Source organism: Mustelus asterias, chromosome 2 (genome assembly GCF_964213995.1).
Source record: "Mustelus asterias chromosome 2, sMusAst1.hap1.1, whole genome shotgun sequence".
In the NCBI taxonomy this organism is placed as follows: domain Eukaryota; kingdom Metazoa; phylum Chordata; class Chondrichthyes; order Carcharhiniformes; family Triakidae; genus Mustelus; species Mustelus asterias.
Window position 1 is genome coordinate 26101031 of NC_135802.1, and position 23297 is coordinate 26124327.

Below are 23297 nucleotides of genomic sequence, written 5' to 3' on the forward strand. Positions count from 1 at the left end.
TAGTGGAAGGGTCTTTTTCCGGCTGGAGGCCTGTGACTAGTGGTGTACCGCAGGGCTCTGTATTGGGACCTCTGCTGTTTGTGATTTATATAAATGATCTGGAAGAAGGAGTAACTGGGGTGATCAGTAAGTTTGCGGACGACACAAAACTGGCAGGACTTGCAGATAGTGAGGAACATTGTCAGAGGCTACAGAAGGATATAGATAGGCTGGAAATTTGGGCAAGGAAATGGCAGATGGAGTTCAATCCTGATAAATGCGAAGTGATGCATTTTGGTGGGAATAATGTAGGGAGGAGCTACACGATAAATGGAAGAACCATAAAGGGTGTAGAGACGCAGAGGGACCTGGGTGTGCAAGTCCTCAGATCTTTGAAGGTGACGTCACAGGTGGAGAAGGTGGTGAAGAAGGCATATGGCATGCTTGCCTTTATAGGACGGGGCATAGAGTATAAAAGTTGGGGTCTGATGTTGCAGATGTATAGAACGTTGGTTCGGCCGCATTTGGAATACTGCGTCCAGTTCTGGTCGCCACACTACCAGAAGGACGTGGAGGCTTTGGAGAGAGTACAGAGGAGGTTTACCAGGATGTTGCCTGGTATGGAGGGGCTTGGTTATGAGGAGAGATTGGGGAAACTGGGGTTGTTCTCCTTGGAAAGACGGAGGATGAGGGGAGACTTAATAGAGGTGTATAAAATTATGAAAGGCATAGATAGGGTGAACGGTGGGAAGCTTTTCCCCGGGTCGGTGGTGACGTTCACGAGGGGTCATAGGTTCAAGGTGAAGGGGGGGAGGTTTAACACAGATATCAGAAGGACATATTTCACACAGAGGGTCGTGGGGGCCTGGAATGTGTTGCCGGGCAAGGTGGTGGAGGCGGACACACTGGGAACGTTTAAGACTTATCTAGACAGCTATATGAACGGAGTGGGAATGGAGGGATACAAAAGAGTGGTCTAGTTTGGACCAGGGAGCGGCGCGGGCTAATTGTTCCTGGTTTCTCGTTTCAAGGCTTCATTCTACGATCATCTTGCTGGTGCCAGTACAGAGTGAGACTGCGGATAGTTGGGAACCTGTCTCGGGGGCAGGGAATTCATATGGTGTTCGTGGAAGTGGAAATGACTAGGGTTGGGAAGCATTTTCCGATCGGGGCCATTGTGATCTCCTGGACTCGTTTCGATCGCCTCAGGGGGTCGGAGAGGAATTTCCCAGATTTTTTTTTCCCCATATTGGCCCTGGGGTTTTTCACTCTGGGTTTTCGCCTCTCCCTGGAGATCACATGGTCTGGAATGGGGGGGTGGGGGTAAGTTAATAGGTTGTAATGAACAAAGCATCATAGCTGTGAGGGACAGCTCGGTGGATAGGATATTGGTATGTAGATAGGCTGGAAAATTGGGCGGGGATCCTGGATTCAGGATTCAATCCTGGACCGGGGAGCGGCGCGGGCTTGGAGGGCCGAAGGGCCTGTTCCTGTGCTGTATTGTTCTTTGTTCTTTGTTCTTTGTTGTTCCCCACCACGGACGTCAAGCTCACCGGCCTATAATTACCCGGGTTATCCTTCCTACCCTTCTTAAATAACGGGACCACATTAGCTATCCTCCAATCCTCTGGGACCTCACCTGCGTCCAGTGACGAGACAAAGATTTGCGTCAGAGGCCCAGCGATTTCATCTCTCGTCTCCCTGAGCAGCCTTGGATAGATTCCATCAGGCCCTGGGGATTTGTCAGTCTTTATATTCTCTAACAAACCTAATACTTCCTCCTTTGTAATGGAGACTAACACTAGTCTCCGCCATAAGAGGAAACAGCCTCCCGGATATCCACCCTATCAAGTTCCCTCAGCATCTTACATGCTTCAATAAGATGAGGGCGGCACGGTAGCACAGTGGTTAGCACTGCTGCTTCACAGCTCCAGGGACCCGGGTTCGATTCCCGGCTTGGGTCACCGTCTGTGTGGAGTTTGCATGTTCTCCTCGTGTCTGCGTGGGTTTCCTCCGGGTGCTCTGGTTTCCTCCCACAGTCCAAAGATGTGCGGGTTAGGTTGATTGGCCATGCTAAAATTGCCCTTAGTGTCCTGAGATGCGTAGGTTAGAGGGATTAGTGGGTAAATATGTAGGGATATGGGGGTAGGGCCTGGGTGGGATTGTGGTCGGTGCAGACTCGATGGGCCGAATGGCCTCTTTCTGTGCTGTAGGGTTTCTATGATTCTTCTATGAAGATCACCTCTTATTCTTCTAATTAGACATAGGCCCAACCTGTTCAACCTTCCTTCATCCCAGGAATGAGGCAAGCGAGCATTCTCTGAACTGCTTCAAATGCATTCACATTTTTCAAATCCGGAGACCAAGGCTGCACCATAGAAACAGTGCAGAAGGAGGCCAATCAGCCCATCAAGTCTGCACTGATTCTCAGAAAGAGCATCCCACCAGGCTCCTTAAACAAACTGCAATATTCCCAATGCAGATGGAGAAGAGACCGATTTGTCAAAGGTAGAAGTCAAGAGATTTGGGACTGGGTTGGAGAGGAAATCTGACAGCATTAATCCGTAGAAAATTCAGGAAGTTCCCTATCTCAGTAATTATAAATTCTGTGGTTCTGGAAAAGGTAAATTAATGAAAACGTAGGTTATGGTGATGAATCAAAATAAAAAGGTGGCTACAAACGTTGGATAATTTGTGACCCCTGAGTGATGAACTGGATGAATATTGCTATATTTTCCATCCATACACCGCCCATTGATGCAGCTCTTGGGGTTGGTCACATTGTCTCCCACATGACAAAATATTTCAAAAGCATTAGTTTGTTGGTTGTAAAATGTTCCAAGGTTGTAAACACTGTAATGCAGGTTTTTTTCAATTTAAGAGTTACAAGAATGCCTCACAGCGCCAGGGACCCGGGTTCAATTCCGGCTTTGGGTGACTGTGCGGAGTTGGCACCTTCTCCCCGGGTTTGCGTGGGTTTCCGTCGGGTGCTCCGGTTTCTTCCCGCAGTCACAAGATGTGTAGGTTAGGTGGATTGGCCCATGTTAACTTGCCCCTTGGTATGTAGGTTTATGTAGGTTTAGGTGGGTCAGCCATGGTAAATGTATGGGGTTATGGGGATAGGATTGGGGGTGGGGGGTGTAGTGGGTAAGATGCTCTTTTGGAGAGTCGGTGCAGATTTGATGGGCCCAATGGCCTCCTTCTGCCCTGTAGGGATTCTACGGCTCTCAGGTTCTACAAATTGAGTTTTAGGAAGTTATACGCAACCTTTCATGTCAAGATTATTTTACCTCCCAATTGTTTGTAAGACTGTTCCAAAAATCACAAATAGATTTAGTTATGTTTTCTCTCTTCCTGTTCCAGAAAGCAACAACACTTTGGGATTCTTTTCCCTCAGGCCACATCTGCTCTGCAGGAAGCCAGCAGCCACTATTACAAAGAGAAACCAGTAAGTCAGTCATCTTAGCCCAAAAGAGTCATCCTAGCCCAGTTGGTAACAGCATCAGCGTGGGTTGGCATTGGGTAGAGCCTGGATGTCACACCAGGGCTGCATTGTACGAGAAGTGGACAGGAGGCCATGTGGGGACGCCAAATGTGTTTACAAAATGAGCAATTGTCAGGCACTTCAGATGGTGAAGAAGGCAATAGAGCTTGATTTTAACTGCCCCGCTGGGTTTAGTGCTAAGTGCACCTTTTGTATCAAAGCCTCAGCAACTTTAAAAAGACAGAAATAGTGGCTGCTGTTGATGTTGCTGCAGTCGACACACACATGGAGAGACTTTAATCCTTTATTGGTAGAATTCGGTCACCATTCATAGAAGCATAGAATCCCTACAGTGCAGAAGGAGGCCATAATAGTGGGAAATGAGGATATGGCTGAGTCTTTAAATAAGTTTTTTGTGTCGGTCTTCACGGTGGAGGAAACAAATAGTTTGCCAAATATTAACGATAGAGGGTTGGCAGCAGGAGAAATACTTAATACAATTAATGTTACCAGAGAGGCAGTGCTGGGTAGACTAATGGGACTGAAGGTGGACAAGTCCCCGGGTCCGGATGGAATGCATCCCAGGGTATTGAAAGAAATGTCAGAGGTAATAGTGGATGCGTTAGTGATTATTTATCAAAACTCGTTGCATTCTGGGATAGTGCCGGTTGATCGGAAAACGGCTAATGTTACGCCGCTGTTTAAAAAAGGAAGGAGACAAAAGGCGGGTAACTATAGGCCGGTCAGCTTAACGTCTGTAGTAGGGAAAATGCTGGAATCCATTATTAAAGAGGAGATAGCAGGGCATCTGGATAGAAATGGTTCGATCAATCAGACGCAGCATGGATTCATGAGGGGAAAGTCGTGCTTGACGAACATGTTGGATTTTTATGAAGATGTGACTAGGGCGGTTGATGGAGGAGAACCGGTGAATGCGGTGTTTTTGGATTTCCAAAAGGCGTTTGATAAGGTGCCCCATAAAAGGCTGCTGAAGAAGATTAGGGCACACGGAGTTGGGGGTAGTGTGTTAAAGTGGATTGGGGACTGGCTATCCGACAGGAAGCAAAGAGTCGGAATAAATGGGTGTTTTTCCGGTTGGAGGAAGGTAACTAGTGGCGTGCCGCAGGGATCGGTACTCGGGCCGCAACTATTTACCATTTATATAGATGATCTGGAGGAGGGGACGGAGTGTAGGGTAACGAAGTTTGCAGACGACACAAAGATAAGTGGAAAAGTGAATCGTGTGGAGGACGGAGAAGATCTGCAGAGAGATTTGGACAGGCTGAGTGAGTGGGCGAGGATATGGCAAATGGAGTATAACGTTGATAAATGCGAGGTTATACACTTTGGAGGAAATAATAACAAATGGGATTACTATCTCAATGGAAACAAATTAAAACATGCTACCGTGCAAAGGGACCTGGGGGTCCTTGTGCATGAGACGCAAAAGCCCAGTCTGCAGGTACAACAGGTGATCAAGAAGGCAAATGGGATGTTGGCCTATATTGCGAGGGGGATAGAATATAAAAGCAGGGATGTCTTGATGCACCTGTACAGGGCATTGGTGAGGCCGCAGCTGGAATACTGTGTGCAGTATTGGTCCCCTTATATGAGGAAGGATATATTGGCATTGGAGGGAGTGCAGAGAAGGTTCACCAGGTTGACACCGGAGATGAGGGGTTTGGTTTATGAGGAGAGGCTGAGGAGATTGGGTTTGTACTCATTGGAGTTTAGAAGGATGAGGGGGGATCTTATGGAGACTTATAAGATAATGCGGGGGCTGGATAGGGTGGAGGCGGAGAGATTCTTTCCACTTAGTAAGGAAGTTAAAACTAGAGGACACAGCCTCAAAATAAAGGGGGGTCGGTTTAAGACAGAGTTGAGGAGGAACTTCTTCTCCCAGAGGGTGGTGAATCTCTGGAATTCTCTGCCCACTGAGGTGGTGGAGGCTACCTCGCTGAATATGTTTAAAGCGCGGATGGATGGATTCCTGATCGGTAAGGGAATTAAGGGTTGTGGGGATCAGGCGGGTAAGTGGTACTGATCCATGTCAGATCAGCCATGATCTTATTGAATGGCGGGGCAGGCTCGAGGGGCTAGATGGCCTACTCCTGCTCCTATTTCTTATGTTCTTATAACTCATTTGGCCCATCGAGTCTGCACTGACCACAATCTCACCCAGGCCCTATCCCCCGTAACCCCTGCTAGACCCTGTGACATGAAGTGGCAATTTAGCACGGCCAATCAACCTAACCTTGATTTGGGTTTGAACCTCCCTCAATGACATTGTGCTCTTGGCACAAGGGTCGCTAGAGTGGGGTCTGGGAGCGGGTAGTTGGTGGGCAATGGGCGGGTGACTGAAGCGTGCAAGTACCACAGGCATCATTTGTCCTGGAAGATGATTCTCCCGCTAGCACTGTCTTGTACAGAATGATTTGTGTTTTATTAAGACCATATGATGTAGGTGTAGAAGTAGGCCATTCAGTCCATCAAGCCTGCTCCAACATTCAATTACATCATGACTGACCTGTTGTGATAATCCTCAACTCCACTTTCCCGCATTATCCCCATAACCCTTCATTCCCTTACTGATTAAAAGTCTGTCTATCTCAGCCTTGAATATACTTAACAACCCAGCCTCTACAACCCTCTGAGGTAAAGAATTCCACAGATTCACTACCTTCTGAGAGAAGAAAGTCCTCCCCGCCATCTCTGTCTGAAATGGGTGACTCCTTATCTGACATTATGCCTTCTGGTCCTTGACTGTCCCACATGGGGAAACAATCTCTCAGCATCCACACTGTCAAACCTCCTGAGAACCCTATATTCTCAAAAGGTTGCCTTCAATTCTTCTAAACTCCAATGAGTACAGGCCCAACCTACTCAACCTCATAAGAAAATCCATCCATACCCGGGATCAACCCAGTGAACCCTCTCTGGACTGCCTCCAATGCCAGTATATCTTTCCTTAGATAGGGGAACCAAAACTGCTCACAGTTTCCCAGGTGTGGTCTAACTAGTGCCTTACATAGTTTTAGCAAGACTTTCCTGTTTTTACACTCCATTGTTATTCTCTATGATTGAAATGTGTGAGGTGAGTGTATTTCCTGACCCTCAGAGTGATATGCCCCAATTAAAATGACTCCAGTAGCAAGGTTTGGAAGCAGATTATTTATTATCACATACTTGCCCAGAGATTTCAAAACATGTTGTCTCCCATGAACACTATCACAAGTGCAAAGGTCAGATGCAGATCAGAGAATCATAGAACCCTACAGTGCAGAAGGAGGCTATTCGGCCCATCGAGTCGGCACCGACCGCAATCCCACCCAGGCCCTATCCCCATAACCCTATAAATTTACCCTAGCTAGTCCCCCTGACACTAAGGGGCAATTTAGCATGGCCGATCCACCTAACCCGCACATCTTTGGACTTTGGGAGGAAACTGGAGCACCCGGAGGAAACCCACGCAGACACGGGGAGAATGTGCAAACTCCACACAGGCAGTGTCCCGAGGCTGGAATTGAACCCGGGTTTCTGGCACTGTGAGGCTGCAGTGCTAACCATTGTGCCATCGCGCCGACCTGAAAGATGAAGAGATAAAGAAAGATTACAATTTGGAATAATGACAGTCAGGCCTGTAGTTTCTTAGATGTATTGATGTTTTTGCTGGAGAGGAGATCTTGTAAAAGCAGAGGATGTTCATTAATCTGCAAGGTTTCTTGTAGTTGAATTGCTGGGCGGATGTGATTGGGTGAACCTGAAGTTGGAACAGTTTGGGAGGAATGTCCTTCTCCTTCTACTGCAGAGGTTATGGGTAGTTTCTCAGATGTTATTTCAGGTGTTTCTGTAATGGTGTTTCTGTCTCAGAACAGATTCTGCCCTTATTTTTGAAGTGGAGATGCCGGCGTTGGACTGGGGTGAACACAGTAAGAAGTCTCACAACACCAGGTTAAAGTCCAACAGGCTTATTTGGTAGCATCGAGTCTGCACTGACAGTGGTCAGGACCAGGGGCACAAAATGCACCACGAAATAGAAAGGGCATGTCAGAAAGGCAAGGTCACAGTGATCATGGGGGATTTCAATATGCAGGTGGACTGGGTAAATAATGTTGCCAGTGGACCCAAAGAAAGGGAATTCATTGAATGTTTACAGGATGGCTTTTTGGAACAGCTTGTGATGGAGCCCACGAGGGAACAGGCTATTCTGGACTTAGTGTTATGTAATGAGCCAGACGTGATAAAAGATCTTAAAGTAAGGGAACACTTAGGAAGCAGTGATCATAATATGGTAGAATTCAGTCTGCAATTTGAAAGAAGGAAGGCAGAATCAGATGTGAAGGTTCTACAGTTAAATAAAGGTAATTACAGGCGCATGAGGGAGGAACTGACAAAAATCGACTGGAAGCAGAGCCTAGTGGGAAAGACAGTAGAACAGCAATGGCAGGAGTTTCTGGGAGTAATTGAGGACACAGTGCAGAGGTTCATCCCAAACAAAAGAAAGGTTATCAGAGGGGGGATTAGGCAGCCATGGCTGACAAAGGAAGTCAGGGAATGCATCAAGGCAAAAGAGAGAGCCTATAATGTGGCAAAGAGTAGTGGGAAGTCAGAAGATTGGGAAGGCTATAAAAACAAACAGAGGATAACAAAGAGAGAAATAAGGAAGGAGAGGATCAAATATGAAGGTAGGCTAGCCAGTAACATTAGGAATGATAGTAAAAGTTTCTTTAAATACATTAAAAACAAACGGGAGGCAAAAGTAGACATTGGGCCGCTCCAAAATGACGCTGGTAATCTAGTGATGGGAGACAAGGAAATAGCTGAGGAACTTAATAAGTACTTTGCGTCAGTCTTCACAGTAGAAGACATGAGTAATATCCCAACAATTCAGGAAAGTCAGGGGGCAGAGTTGAATATGGTTGCCATCACAAAGGAGAAAGTGCTAGAGAAACTAAAAGGTCTTAAAATTGATAAATCTCCGGGCCCAGATGGGCTACATCCTAGAGTTCTAAAGGAGATAGCTGAAGAAATAGTGGAGGCGTTAGTTATGATCTTTCAAAAGTCACTGGAGTCAGGGAAAGTCCCAGAGGATTGGAAAATCGCTGTTGTAACCCCACTGTTCAAGAAGGGAACAAGAAAAAAGATGGAAAATTATAGGCCAATTAGCCTAACCTCAGTTGTTGGCAAAATTCTAGAATCCATCGTTAAGGATGAGATTTCTAAATTCTTGGAAGTGCAGGGTCGGATTAAGACAAGTCAGCATGGATTTAGTAAGGGGAGGTCGTGCCTGACAAACCTGTTAGAGTTCTTTGAAGAGATAACAAATAGGTTAGACCAAGGAGAGCCAATGGATGTTATCTATCTTGACTTCCAAAAGGCCTTTGACAAGGTGCCTCACGGGAGACTGCTGAGTAAAATAAGGGCCCATGGTATTCGAGGCAAGGTACTAACATGGATTGACGATTGGCTGTCAGACAGAAGGCAGAGAGTTGGGATAAAAGGTTCTTTCTCAGAATGGCAACCGGTGACAAGTGGTGTCCCGCAGGGTTCAGTGTTGGGGCCACAGCTGTTCTCTTTATATATTAACGATCTAGATGACGGGACTGGGAGCATTCTGGCCAAGTTTGCCGATGATACAAAGATAGGTGGAGGGGCAGGTAGTATTGAGGAGGTGGGGAGGCTGCAGAAAGATTTAGACAGTTTAGGAGAGTGGTCCAAGAAGTGGCTGATGAAATTCAACGTGGGCAAGTGCGAGGTCGTACACTTTGGAAAAAAGAATAGAGGCATGGACTATTTTCTAAACGGTGACAAAATTCATAATGCTAAAGTGCAAAGGGACTTGGGAGTCCTAGTCCAGGATTCTCTAAAGGTAAACTTGCAGGTTGAGTCCGTAATTAAGAAAGCAAATGTAATGTTGTCATTTATCTCAAGAGGCTTGGAATACAAAAGCAGGGATGTACTTCTGAGGCTTTATAAAGCACTGGTTAGGCCCCATTTGGAGTACTGTGAGCAATTTTGGGCCCCACACCTCAGGAAGGACATACTGGCACTGGAGCGGGTCCAGCGGAGATTCACACGGATGATCCCAGGAATGGTAGGCCTGACATACGATGAACGTCTGAGGATCGTGGGATTATATTCATTGGAGTTTAGGAGGTTGAGGGGAGATCTGATAGAAACTTACAAGATAATGAACGGCTTAGATAGGATGGACGTAGGGAAGTTGTTTCCATTAACAGGGGAGACTAGGACGCGGGGGCACAGCCTTAGAATAAAAGGGAGTCACTTTAGAACAGAGATGAGGAGAAATTTCTTCAGCCAGAGAGTGGTGGGTCTGTGGAATTCATTGCCACAGAGGGCTGTGGAGGCCGAGACGTTGAGCGTCTTCAAGACAGAAATTGATAAATTCTTGATTTCTCGAGGAATTAAGGGCTATGGGGAGAGAGCGGGTAAATGGAGTTGAAATCAACCATGATTGAATGGTGGAGTGGACTCGATGGGCCGAATGGCCTTACTTCCGCTCCTATGTCTTATGGTCTTATGGTCTTAAATACCATAAGCTTCTGGAGCGCTGCTCCTTCGTCAGATGGAGTGGAAATCTGCTCTCAAACAGGGCACAGACACAAAATCAAGTTACAGAATACTGATTAGAATGCGAATCCCTAAAGCCAGCCAACTCTTAAAGGTACAGACAAGAAGTCTGTACAGGTCTGTACCTTTAAGACCTGGCTGGTTTTAGGGATTCGCATTCTAATCAGTATTCTGTCACTTGATTTTGTGTCTGTGCCCTGTTTGAGAGCACATTTCCACTCCATCTGACGAAGGAGCAGCGCTCCAAAAGCTTATGGTATTTGCTATCAAATAAACCTGTTGGACTTTAACCTGGTGTTGTGAGACTTCTTACTGTGTTATTTTTGAAAGCAGGTAACAAACGTGGCGGCCTTAGCCATGTGACCTGCGACAAGTTCAAACTCCTTTTCCAAATAAGGTGACAAGTTTGGCCAGTGAACATCCTGTGTTGAGAGTTTCAGAAATGTGCTGAATGAACACTTGCCATATCTTGTTTTTTGATTTTGATTTGATTTTAATTTGATTTATTATTGTCACATGTATTAACAAACAGTGAAAAGTATTGTTTCTTGCGCACTATACAGACAAAGCATAGCATACATAGAGAAGGAAACGAGTGAGTGCAGAATGTAGTGTTATAGCCATAGCTAGGGTGTAGAGAAAGATCAACTTAATGTAATGTTGGTCCATTCAAAAGTTTGATGGCAGCAGGGAAGAAGTATTTTTGAGCCGGTTGATACGTGACCTCAGACTTTTGTATCTTTTTCCCGGTGAAAGAAAGTGGAAGAGAGAATGTCCGGGATGTGTGGGGTCCTTGATTATGCTGGCTGCTTTTCCGAGGCAGCGGGAAGTGTAAACAGTGTCAACAGATGGGAGACTGGTTTGAGTGATGGATTGGGCTTCATTCACGACCTTATATAGTTTCTTGCGGTCTTGAACAGAGTAGGAGCCATACCAAGCTGTGATACAGCTCAAAAGAATGCTTTCTACAGTGCAGCTGTAGAAGTTGGTGAGAGTTGTAGCGGACATTCCAAATTTCCTTAGTCTCCTGAGAAAATAGTGGCATTGGTGGGCTTTCTTAACTATAGCATCGGCATGGAGGGACCAGGGAGGTTGTTGGACACCTAAAAACTTGAAGCTGTCGATCATTTCTACTTCGTCCCCATTGATGTAGAAAGGGGCATGCCCTCCAGTATGCTTCCTGAAGTTGATGACTATAGTCCATGGGTGAAACTCTTCAGTGGGTTTGGTGACGACAGAAGTTGAGCTGAGCCATTAGTACAATATTTTGTTATTTTGATGAGATCGTCTAAGGACCAATTCCTTGGGCCCATCCATTGAGTCTGATCGAGGGCTTTGTGGAATTGTAACTGAACACTACAGATGAATAGTTGCCAGATGGAATACATCTGTGGCAGAAAACACCTCAAATATCCCAAATTTGATGATAACCTGCATCCGGGACAATTGCAGCAATAATGCGATGAATTAAAATGTGAGAGGCTGGTGTTTATGTTTAGGATAAGGAGCCACCAGCACACAATGAGAGGCCAATGAGATCCATTTCATATTTGTCTAATATCCATTGAGATTTGATGCCTCTAACACACATGGTGAAATAGAAAGATGAGTTGGCTGATATTATAATCCTTTCTTAACAAAAGGGCATGTGACTTTCACAAGTGGTTGTGATGTCCATTTTGGTAGGAATAACAGCAAAATGGACTATTATTTAAATGGTAAAAAATTGCAGCATGCTGCTGTGCAGAGGGACCTGGGTGTCCTTGTTCAGGAATCACAAGGAGTTGGTTTGTAGGTGCAGCAGTTAATTAAGAAGGCAAATGGAATTTTGTCCTTCATTGCTAGAGGGATGGAGTTTAAAAACAGCGCGGTTATGTTGCAGCTGTATAAGGTGCTGGTGAGGCCACACCTGGAGTACTGTGTACACTTTTGGTCTCCTTACTTGAGAAAGGATGTACTGGCACTGGAGGGGGTGCAGAGGAGATTCACTAGGCTGATTCTGGAGTTGAGAGGGTTGGCTTATGAGGAGAGACTGAGTAGACTGGGGTTACACTCATTGGAATTCAGAAGAATGAGGGGAGATCTTATAGAAACAGATAAGATTATGAAGGGAATAGATAAGATAGAAGCAGGGAAGTTGTTTCCACTGGCGGGTGAAACTAGAACTAGGGGGCATAGCCTCAAAATAAGAGGAAGCAGATTTAGGACTGAGTTGAGGAGGAACTTCTTCACACAAAGGGTTGTGAATCTGTGGAATTCCCTGCTCAGTGAAGCAGTTGAGGCTACCTCATTGAATGTTTTTAAGGCAAGGATAGATAAATTTTTGAACAGTAAAGGAATTAAGGGTTAGAAACATAGAAACATAGAAAAACTACAGCACAATACAGGCCCTTCAGCCCACAAAGTTGTGCTGAACATGTCCCTCCCTTAGCGATTACTAGGCTTACCTATAACCCTCTATCTTACTAAGTTCCATGTACTTATCTAAAAGTCTCTTGAAAGACCCGATCGAATCCGCCTCCACCACCGTTGCTGGCAGCCCATTCCACGCACCCACCACCCTCTGAGTGAAAAACTTACCCCTGACATCTCCCCTGTACCTACTCCCCAGCACCTTAAACCTGTGTCCTCTTGTGGCAACCATTTCAGCCCTGCGAGAAAGCCTCTAACTATCCACTTGATCAATATCTCTCAACATCTTATACACCTCTATCAGGTCACCCCTCATCCTTTGTCTCTCCAAGGAGAAAAGGCCGAGCTCCCTCAGCCTATCCTCATAAGGCATGCCCCCCAACCCAGGCAACATCCTTGTAAATCTCCTCTGCACCCTTTCTATGGCTTCCACATACTTCCTGTAATGAGGCGACCAGAACTGAGCACAGTACTTCAAGTGTGGTTATGGTGAGCGGGCGGGTAAGTGGAGCTGAGTCCACAAAAAGATCAGCCATGATCTTATTGAATGGCAGAGCAGGCTCGAGTAGCTTGGCCTACTCCTGCTCCTAGTTCTTATGTTCTTATGTTCTTTTGTCCATGGTCGGGATTCTCCCAAAAATTCTAAGTCCCTAACATGCAGGAAAATGGGAGTAAATCCCGTTTGTTTTTTTTAGTGTGATTTCCAGAATGGATCTCTGACATTCTGTACATCACAGAAGGCGCTAGCGTGATTTACTCTGGAAATCTGGGGGCGGAGCCTATTCTCACCCCACAGGTCGGCAGCAAAGCGCTGAGCGGGCCACTGTGCCAATCTGTCAGTGCGGAGTTTGGCGCATGCGCACTGGACACCCTCATTGCCTACCTCCATTAATGGCATTCCAACTCCCCATCCCCTGATCATTGGCCTCCTCGACCTCATCGGGCCAGACTTTATGTTCCCCCATCCCAGGCCAGCCCTGATCTCCCGACCCTCCCCACCTGCCAGCCACGATCTCCCGATCCCCCACCTGGCAGCCATAACTACCTCCCCCGACAGTCCTGAGCCCCCCTCATCCGGATGACCAGACCCAATCACCTCCTCCCTCCCTCTCCCAGTCAGTGCCAGTGCAGAGTGGCAGTGGGAGCTCCCTGCACCCTCACTGATCCCCCCAATAGACCCCTCCCCCAAAGACTCTGCCTCCACAGGCCCCACCCCCTTGGCACTGCTCGATGCCCGGTGGGCAGTGCCAAGGTGCCCGGTGGGCAGTGCCAGGGTGCCAGGATGGCACTACCAGGCCGGCACTGCACAGAGGGCTCCACCCCTCACCCCCTATCTCCTTGGGGGGGGGGCCTCAATGACCTCTGTTCCCTCTAGCGGGGTCAGGTTGCCTGTTCCCAATTAGTGGAGAGCAAGAGTAAACCCCGCCGAGCGACCTCAGTCCTGGGCCCGCTAATGAAATGCAAATAGCGATTTCCATATTGTAATCGGCTCCGCGCTGATTTCCGGTGCAGAGCTGATTATGCTGGAAATCTTAGTCTTGAAGCCTCACGGAGGCCGTGACGCCTGATGGGAAGCCTCTGAAATGGCGCCCGCTGATGTCCTCCAGCCCGCTGAGCTGCTGGGACAATCGCCCCCGCACCCCCCACCTCCCCATTCGTAATGAGGCATTTGCCTGAGGTTCAGACTGTCTTCAGCTGAATACTGTCAAATATCACATGATAGGCTGCAGCCATCTTAAAAGTTGTTGCGTCCATTATTACAAGTAGAGCTTTAACGTTTGTAATATCTTCATGGCTGTACTGGGCATGACAGCAGGAAAACCCGAGGGGAATTGGGGGGTGGTACAGGCCCATGGACCTAGATAACGGAGATCTCATGGCCACCCGCAGGGGCAGCCTCATGATGAGGAGATGGCAGAAGGAAGCAGGTGCCGGAGGATAGATGAAGGCACTACGGCCAGGGTATATAGAGAAGGGATGAACTACCTCCAGGTATTGGAGCGACAGAGTCGCTGAGGAAGGTGGCTCTCAGCCTTCTTCCAGAAGGGAGCAAATAAACATAAGTAAGAAGTCTCACAACACCAAGTTAAAGTCCAACAGGTTTATTTGGAATCACGTGCTTTCGGAGTGCTGCTCTTCCATCAGGTGAGTGGAGGTTAGTTCACAAACACAGCACTTTTAGGCAAAGACATCATTGCAAGATAGTTACAGGTTGGATTGTGAAGAACAGTTGGAATGCAGGTCTTTACAAGTACAGACAGTGCAAGTGGAGAGAGGGATAAGTCAAACGCTAGCATCTCTACATCATAATAAACATAGAAACACTGAAATGGAAGCAGGGATAGTCAGCATGGGCCCTAAAGCCTACTCCACCATTCAGTACAGTGTTCGCTGACCTTCCCCTGCTGTCCCCAAATCTCTTGGTTCCCTTAGTGTCCAGACTGGGTAGGCTAGTTCCAGCAGGAATCAGCTCCAGAGTTGAGGCAATGGGTTTGTTCCAATAGTGTTGCTGCTCGAGAAGCCTCTCACTTGGGGTGGACCTCATTAACACGGATAAATCCAATAAGGAATTCAGCTGAAACTTCTTTAAACAGAGACTCACTACCTAATGCAGCCATTGAGGCAACAGCTGAGTTTTTTGGACATTTTCTGTTTTGTTTCAGATTCCAGCATCTGCAGTATTTTGCCTTTAGCCCTGTTTTTTCTCTCAGGCAGATGTAAATGTTCCCAGGGTACTATTTTGAAAAAGAGCCTCCTGGTGTCCAGATCAACCAAAATAACAAAAAGAGACTAGATTACTTGGTCATAAGCTCATAAGATATAGGAGCAGAATTAGGCCATTCGGCCCATTGAGTCCGCTCCGCCATTCGATCATGGCTGATATGCTCCTCATCCCCATTTTCCTGCCTTCTCCCCATAACCCTTCAACCCATTACCAACTAAAAATCTGTTTAACTCCTCCTTAAATTTACTCACTGTCCCAGCATCCACTGCACTTTGGGGTAGCGAATTCCACAGATTCACAACCCTTTGGAAGAAGTTGTTTCTCCTCAACCCTGTTTTAAATTTGCTACCCCTGATCCTAAGACTATGACCTCTCATCCTGGAATGTCCCAGAAGAGGAAGCATCCGCTCCTCGTCTACTTTATTCATACCTTTTATCATCTTGTATACCTCAATTTGATTTCCCCTCATTCTTCTAAGTTCCAGGGAGTATAGGCCTAAACTGTTCAATCTCATTATCACATTCTTGTCTGTGGGAGCTTGCTGTGCACAAATTGGATGCTGTGTTGCAACAATCATCGTTGAGAGCAGTACCTGCATTGACCTCCTTGGTATCTAAAATGTCTTTGTGCTTGAAGCGTAGAGGTCTGGCTCTGCTTGTGGGTACATGATTCCCCGGTATGAAGTCCAAGCAATGTGAGACTAGCGCCAGAGGTGGTCCCACGCGTCTTGACTTCTGAGTCAAGCTAATGCTTTCGAGTCAATGAACATCCAAAACTCCTTTGGACTAAAGCAGCAGCGGTATTATAAATGGACATGGTATAAAAATACCAAATGGAATAAAAATCATTCTTTTGCTGAGGAATGTTAGGATAATATTTGCCATAATGTGACCCAAGTTACAGCCCCTGCAATCATAACCTTCCTGAAAATGTTAAGCAGAGCCTTGTCTCCCATTTCAGACTTGCTGAAGTATGGGATGGATAAGAGCCATCTAGCTCAGGAACTTTGAATTCCTGAATTCCGATGCTTTATTGAGGTCTTATACAGGGTCAGATTATGGAGTTAAAATGTCTGGATCTAATTATAGTTGCAGTCTTAATTTGTCATTAGTGATGTGAACTGTTCCTTCAACATTCTGGATCCTCATTCTTGGGCTGGGTGGGATGGTATTAGTTGAATGTTGGCGAGAACACTCGGAGAACTTTCTGATGCCAGGATATATCCAATTCACCTGAACAAGCTTTAATTCTCATCCACAAGACATTTGCCTGGAATCTCTGATGAGCTCCTCCCATATGACTTCAGTAACACCCTACAGAAACTGCGTAGAAACCCCAACCATTTACGGTTTACCTTAGGGCCATGTTTAAGAGGCGATTAGGAGAATTATATGGAAGTTCAGAGCTGACACATGTGGCATTTCAGCAGTTACTGTATTGGAGCATCATGTTAGATGATGTGCATCTGGGCGTAAAGGATCACATAAAGCTCTGGTGAAATACTGGGTGGCACGTTGGCACGGTGGTTAGCACTGCTGCCTCACAGCGCCAGGGACCTGGATTCAAATCCGGCCTCGGGTAACTCGGGTAGCAAACTGGAGACTGCACATTCTCCCTGTGTCTGCGTGGGTTTCCTCCGGATGCTCCGGTTTTCTCCCACAATCTGAAAGACATGCTGATTAGGTGCACTGGCCATGCTAAATTCTCTCTCAGTGTACTCGAACAAGCGCTGGAGTGTGGCGGCTCGGGGATTTTCACAGTAACTTCATTACAATGAGAATGTACGCCTACTTGTGACTAATAAATAAATAAAACACAATTAGAAAAATCTGCCCTGAGAAATAAAGAGGTCTTGTAGCACAGTGGGTAGCACCCCTGCCTCTGAGCCAGAAGCCTCGGGTTCGAGTCCCACCCCAAGACTTGACCAAAGCTTTCATAACATGGCCAAACAGGACAACTATCAACTTGCAAGATCCTTCCAACACGCGCCAGTGTGGTAAGAGTGGGAGAGACTCCTGGTCAGCCATGATTGACGTGGAGTGGCACCCCTCAAGCTATAAGCCCCATGTTGCCAGGCGAGTTACAGCCTGGCAACATGGGGCTTATAGTTACAGACTTTTCCAGGAAGACCATGCTTTGGGAGCAGTTGAAAGACTGCCTTGTGTATCACCAGGTGCACCTTAAGAGCTAAGCTGAAGTTAAGGCCTCCAGATATGAAGATTAATTTTTATTTCCGAGATGCTTAGCAGAATTGTATTTTCAATTCAGAAACAACTCAGTAACAGGGGAGTTCTCCCAGAATCCGGAACAATGTTCAAAGCTGCAGAGAAATCTGCTTCCGGATGAAGTGGAAATGGCAGACCAGCCCTTTCAGAGGAATCCTGTCGTTCCTATAATGGAGTGAACACTGGAGCAGATTGAAGATGTTGACACATTTAACCAATGCCCATAATTAATGGCCTCATCTAGATTCACAGCACCGAAACAGGCCATTCAGCCCAACTGCTCTGTGCTGGTGTTTATGCTCCACAAGAGCCTTCTCCCATCTTACTATATTTAACTTCATTCGGATTAACGTTAACATTGAAGCAACTTGACCACATGGATTTCCATGTCTGACCCAGACATCAAACTGAATATTTCAAAGTCAGGATGATGGGCTGCACAGCTGCACCCTGGGCTACTTACTTCCAGAGGGAAAACCGATGGGTTTCTCTCCAGAGAAATTGGTCGGTTTTCTCTCCAGATCCTATGACTTTGCCAAAAAAAACCAAGGGAGGGTGTTTCAGGCCATTGTGGGGGGTGCTTCGTGGGGGGGTCCTCAACACGTTGGGAAAACCCCACTGCTCAGAGTCTGGAGCGTGATCTTTAAAAGGGGCCCTGACCAGAACCTGAGTAAACCTCCCTCTCAGCCCAACACAGAGGTCTCAGGGATGCCCCATCCCCACCCCTGATCGGAGATCGTAGCCGGCACTCCTCTACCTCCCCCCCCACCCCATCCAATCATTGGCCCCTTCTTCCCCCTCACCACACAGTTGGAGCCGGTATCTCCCCCGCCCCCACCCCCCCAAACGGCCATCGCCAGCATCCCCTGCATCAACAGAAATCGTCCAAGTCTCATTCAGTGTTGACATCTTCTTCAATAAAGTTTATTTATTTATTAGTCACAAGTAAGGCCTACATTAACACTGCAATGAAGTTACTGTGAAATTCCCCTAGTCGCCTGTTCGGGTCAATGCACCTAACAATAGTTTACTATGTGACCCACCATCAATAGTGAATTAAACTAACACTGGGGGTAAGGTGAAAGCAAGGCTTTCCATTGATAGCTGACTCCTATTTTGTCCACTTGAAATAGAACAGCAAAATATTTAGGATAAAAAAATCTGTGGCACCTGTTAAAGCCTCGTTACTGACCATTCAGAGAAATAAGTCCTAGTTTTCCACTGGAAAAAACAAGTTAGGAATGAAATAAGAATAAGAAATGTGGATGACATACAAACTTGAAACGTGAAGCCTGTTTCTCTCTCCACAGATGCTGCCAGACCTGCTGAGTTTATCCAGCACTTACTGCTTTTTATTTCAGGTTTCCTGCGTCTGCGGTATTTTGCGTTTCAGTTAGGAATGGGTTCACTTGCAAAGATGTGGAGAGTTTCACTGGCTGTCCTGTCTGGAGACAATACACATCTCTTTAGCCTGTCTTGATGCTCTCTCCACTCACATTGTTTGTATCTTAAAGACTTGATTAGCTGTAAGTATTCGCATTCCAACCATTATTCATTTAAATTGAGTCTGTGTCTTTATATGCCCTGTTTGTGAACAGAATTCCCACTCACCTGAAGAAGGGGCTTGGGGCTCCGAAAGCTTGTGTGGCTTTTGCTACCAAATAAACCTGTTGGGCTTTAACCTGGTGTTGTTAAACTTCTTACTGTGTTCACTTGCAAAAGCATACTTATCTGACCATGGTGCAGCAAACATCTTCAGGGGAGTATCTCCTGAACACGGATTTTACTCCAAGTTTTATGCCCACCTGCCAGTTGAAGGGGGGTGGGGTTGTGGCGAAATATGAAATATAGAAACTAGAAGCAAGAGTAGGCCATTCGGCCCTTCAAGCCTGCTCTGCTAATCATTTTGATCATGGCTGATCATCGAATTCAATATCCTGATTCCCCCCTTCCTCCCATATCCCTTGATTCCTTTAGCCCCAAGAGCTATATCTATTTTTTTCTTGACGTTTTGGCCTCAACTATATTCTGTGGTAGTGAATTCCACACAGCGGCATGTTCCGTCAGAGAGTAAGTGTGCCATTTAGCATTGTCCCTTTAAACGGCCTGCGATTCTATGCGCATTGGCGTTTTAATCAGCCAAGCAGCAAACTGTCCACAGGCATTTTAAACAGACTGTCTCAAAACCACAAGATATTGCATTCTTCCTCATGTGGAAATTGAAGATCTTGATGTCTGACTGCATCAGTAAATTCTCACAAGTACAAAGAAGCAAGGAATTAATTTCAACATTTTCATTACAAACTGCATGAAGGAATGGTGCAGACAACCTCTTAAAGCTTGATCCTTTTTGGGGGCGGCACGGTAGCACAGTGGTTAGCACTGCCGCCTCACAACACCAGCGACCCGTGTTCAATTCCCGGCTTGGGTCACTGTCTGGGCGGAGTTTGCATGTTCTCCCCGTGTCTGCATGGGTTTCCTCCGGGTGCTCCGGTTTCCTCCCACAGTCTGAAAGATGTGCTGGTTAGGTGCATTGACCCGAAAAGGCACCGGACTGTGGCTCTAGGGGAATTTCACAGTAACTTCATTGCAGTGTTAATGTAAGCCTTATTTGTGAGTAATAAATAAACTTTATTTCACAACCACATAACCACAGGCGGCACGGTGGCACAGTGGTTAGCACTGCTGTTTCACAGCACCAGGGACCTGGGTTCAATTCTGGCCTCGGGTCACTGTCTGTGTGGAATTTGCATGTTCTCCCCATGTCTGCATGGGTTTCCTCCAGGTGCTCCAGTTTCCTCCCACAGTCTGAAAGATGTGCAGGTTAGGTTGATTGGCAATGCTAAATTGACCCTAGTGTCAGGGGATTAGCATGATCAACATTTGGAGTTATGGGGATAGGATCTGGGTGGGATTGTGGTCGGTGCAGATTGATGGGCTGAATGGCCTCCTTCTGCACTGTAGCGTTCTATTAAAAAAATTCTGTAACATCTAGTCTACTCTTAATATTGATTGTATAGTTGTAATGCATGTTCCCTGGCCCTTCCCAATCTGTTCAGCTGAAGTAATCTATCAATGAGCATGTCATCCAGCCTCTTCATTATTTGGTATATGCCTCTCAAGGTCATCTTTAAGACTGCGCTGTTTTTAAAGTAAATAAATCCAGCTCTCTAACCTCCCTGAGTAATTAAGGCTCTTTAAACGAGGAATCAATCTTGTAGTGTTCATCTTTTTTCAAGGCCACTAAATCACCCAAGACATGAGGAGATCAAAAATAGATACTGTCCTCCGGATGATGTCTGACTAACGAATCGTATGACAGCCGTACTTGATGCTTCGATTGTATTAATACAATCCAGTTCGCTGTTTGATTTAGCTAAACCTTCTCTAAACTGGTTATGAATTGTCACTGAAGTGTGTATGTTAACATCTAGATCCTATTCACTCGTGACTGCTTTCAGTATCATTCTGTCTAAATAGTAAGTGAATTGTGTGTTCACCCTATCCATGTACATCCCTACTGCATTTATCCCGGTGTAATGCAATTTGCCTTTGTTTGGCCCATTCCCCCAGCACATTCCCCCATCACTGGGTGGCATGATGGCACAGTGGTTAACGCTGCTGCTTCACAGCGCCAGGGACCCGGGTTCGATTCCGGCCTCGGGTCGCTGTCTCTGTGCAGAGTCTGCACGTTCTCCCCATGTCTGTGTGGGTTTCCTCTGGGTGCTCCAGTGTCTTCCCACACTCCAAAGTTGTCTGAGGATACAGGGCAGATCATTTCGGACAGAGATGAGGAGACATTTCTTCACCCAAAGAGTACTGAGCCTGTGGAATTCATTACCACAGGAAGTAGTTGATGCCAAAATATTGAATGTATTCAAGAGGCGGCTGGATATAGCACGTGGGGTGAATGGGATCAAAGGTTATGGGGAGAAAGCAGGATTAGGCTATTGAGTTGGACGATCAGCCATGATCGTAATGAATGGCGGAGCAGGCTCGAAGGGCAAAATGGCCTCCTCCTGCTCCTATCTTCTATGTTTCTATGTGCAGGTTAGGCTGATTGGCCATGATAAATTGCCCCTTGATGTCAGGGGGATTAGTAGGGTAAATACGTGGGGTTATAGGGATACAAAAGGTTGTGAATGAAGCCCAATCCATCACGCGAACCAGCCTCCCATCCATTGACTCTGTCTACACTTCCCGCTGCCTCGGCAAAGCAGCCAGCATAATTAAGGACCCCACGCACCCCGGACATTCTCTCTTCCACCTTCTTCCTTCAGGAAAAAGATACAAAAGTCTGAGGTCACGTACCAACTGACTCAAGAACAGCTTCTTCCCTGCTGCCGTCAGGCTTTTGAATGGACTTACCTCGCATTAAGTTGATCTTTCTCTACACCCTAGCTATGACTACAACACTACATTCTGCACTCTCTCGTTTCGCTCTCTATGAACGGTATGTTTTGCCTGTATAGTGCGCAAGAAACAATACTTTTCACTATAATAATACAATAATAAATCAAATCAAGGGTCTGGGATTGATGTTGGTGCAGCCTCGATGGGCTGAATGGCCTCCTGCACTGTAGGATTTTTAAGGAGGATCCATTGAATCGTCCACTATGATTCTATGAAATGCCGGAGCCAATGTGAGCAGAAAGTGTGGCCGTAAACCTCAGCGATCAGGAAATTATGTGCAGTGTGTGCTTAGATTTCCAACATGCCAGCCCACTGGCAGTGCCAAGTGAACATTAGCCATCTGATACTGTTTCCAAATCAGACAGGGAAATAAGAAACATCCATTCTCACCCAGCTTTGGAATAAGTCCAATTGGGAATTATTTTAAAACATCTTTTGCTTCTTCACAAAGCTCCCCCAAATCCTCCATTCGCAAGGTCCGTAAACTCTGACCCTTCGCCTCTCCATATAAATCATTAACTTCTGCTCTGATTGGTTGGCAGTGGGCACAATTTCATTTAACCAAAAAGAAAACACATGAATCTTGGTCCAGTGAGACGCACAACTCCAATTCACTGGGAACTCAAACTTACTGCCAGCAATCGGAGGATGCTTATATAGTGCAATTGGATGCAATGAGAGAAGGGATTGAACGGGCTAGCAAGTAAGCAGGTTAGAGGAAGTGGAGAGGGTACAGAGCAAATTCACCAGATTGATGCCAGGGTTTAAAGGATTGAGTTTGAATCCTGGCTTTTGCTCTCTGAATTTCGAATTTTGAGTGGTGATCTTACAAAGTCATTTAAAACTGATCAGGAGACTCACTAGATTAGAGGCAGAAAAACAATATTCTCTGCTGAGACAGTGCGGAACAGGAGGGCAGAAGCTTGACGTTAGGAGTGTAAATAGGAAACACTTTCACAAAGAGACTGCACGGTACAAATCTGCAACTCTGACTTCCAACAGACTGTGAATGCTGAGCCCATTCAAACTTTCCATACTGAGGTTGATAGGTTTTTGTCAGATAGGGGAATGAAGAGATACGGAACAAAGGCAGGAGATGAGGTAGCGATTAATAATGCTCCAAGCGAATTATGAAGCAAACACAATTGTCTTTATTGTCTCTTCATATTCTTAAGACAAAACCAATAAGCTCCTTTGGGCTTGATGATCCCTTTCCTGTTGTGAAGCATTCTTGTCTTGTGATATTTCTATTTTTCATTTCATTTCTGTTTATTAATCAAAGCACCTGGTAAGAAATCACATGACAGGAAGCAACCGTCTGCGTGGGTTTCCTCCGGGTGCTCCGGTTTCTTCCCACGCTCCAAAGATGTGCAGGTTAGGTTGAGTGGCTGTGGTAAATTGCCCCTTAGTGTCAGGGGGATTGGCAGGGTAAATGCATGGGGTTACGGGAATAAGGCCTGGGTGGGA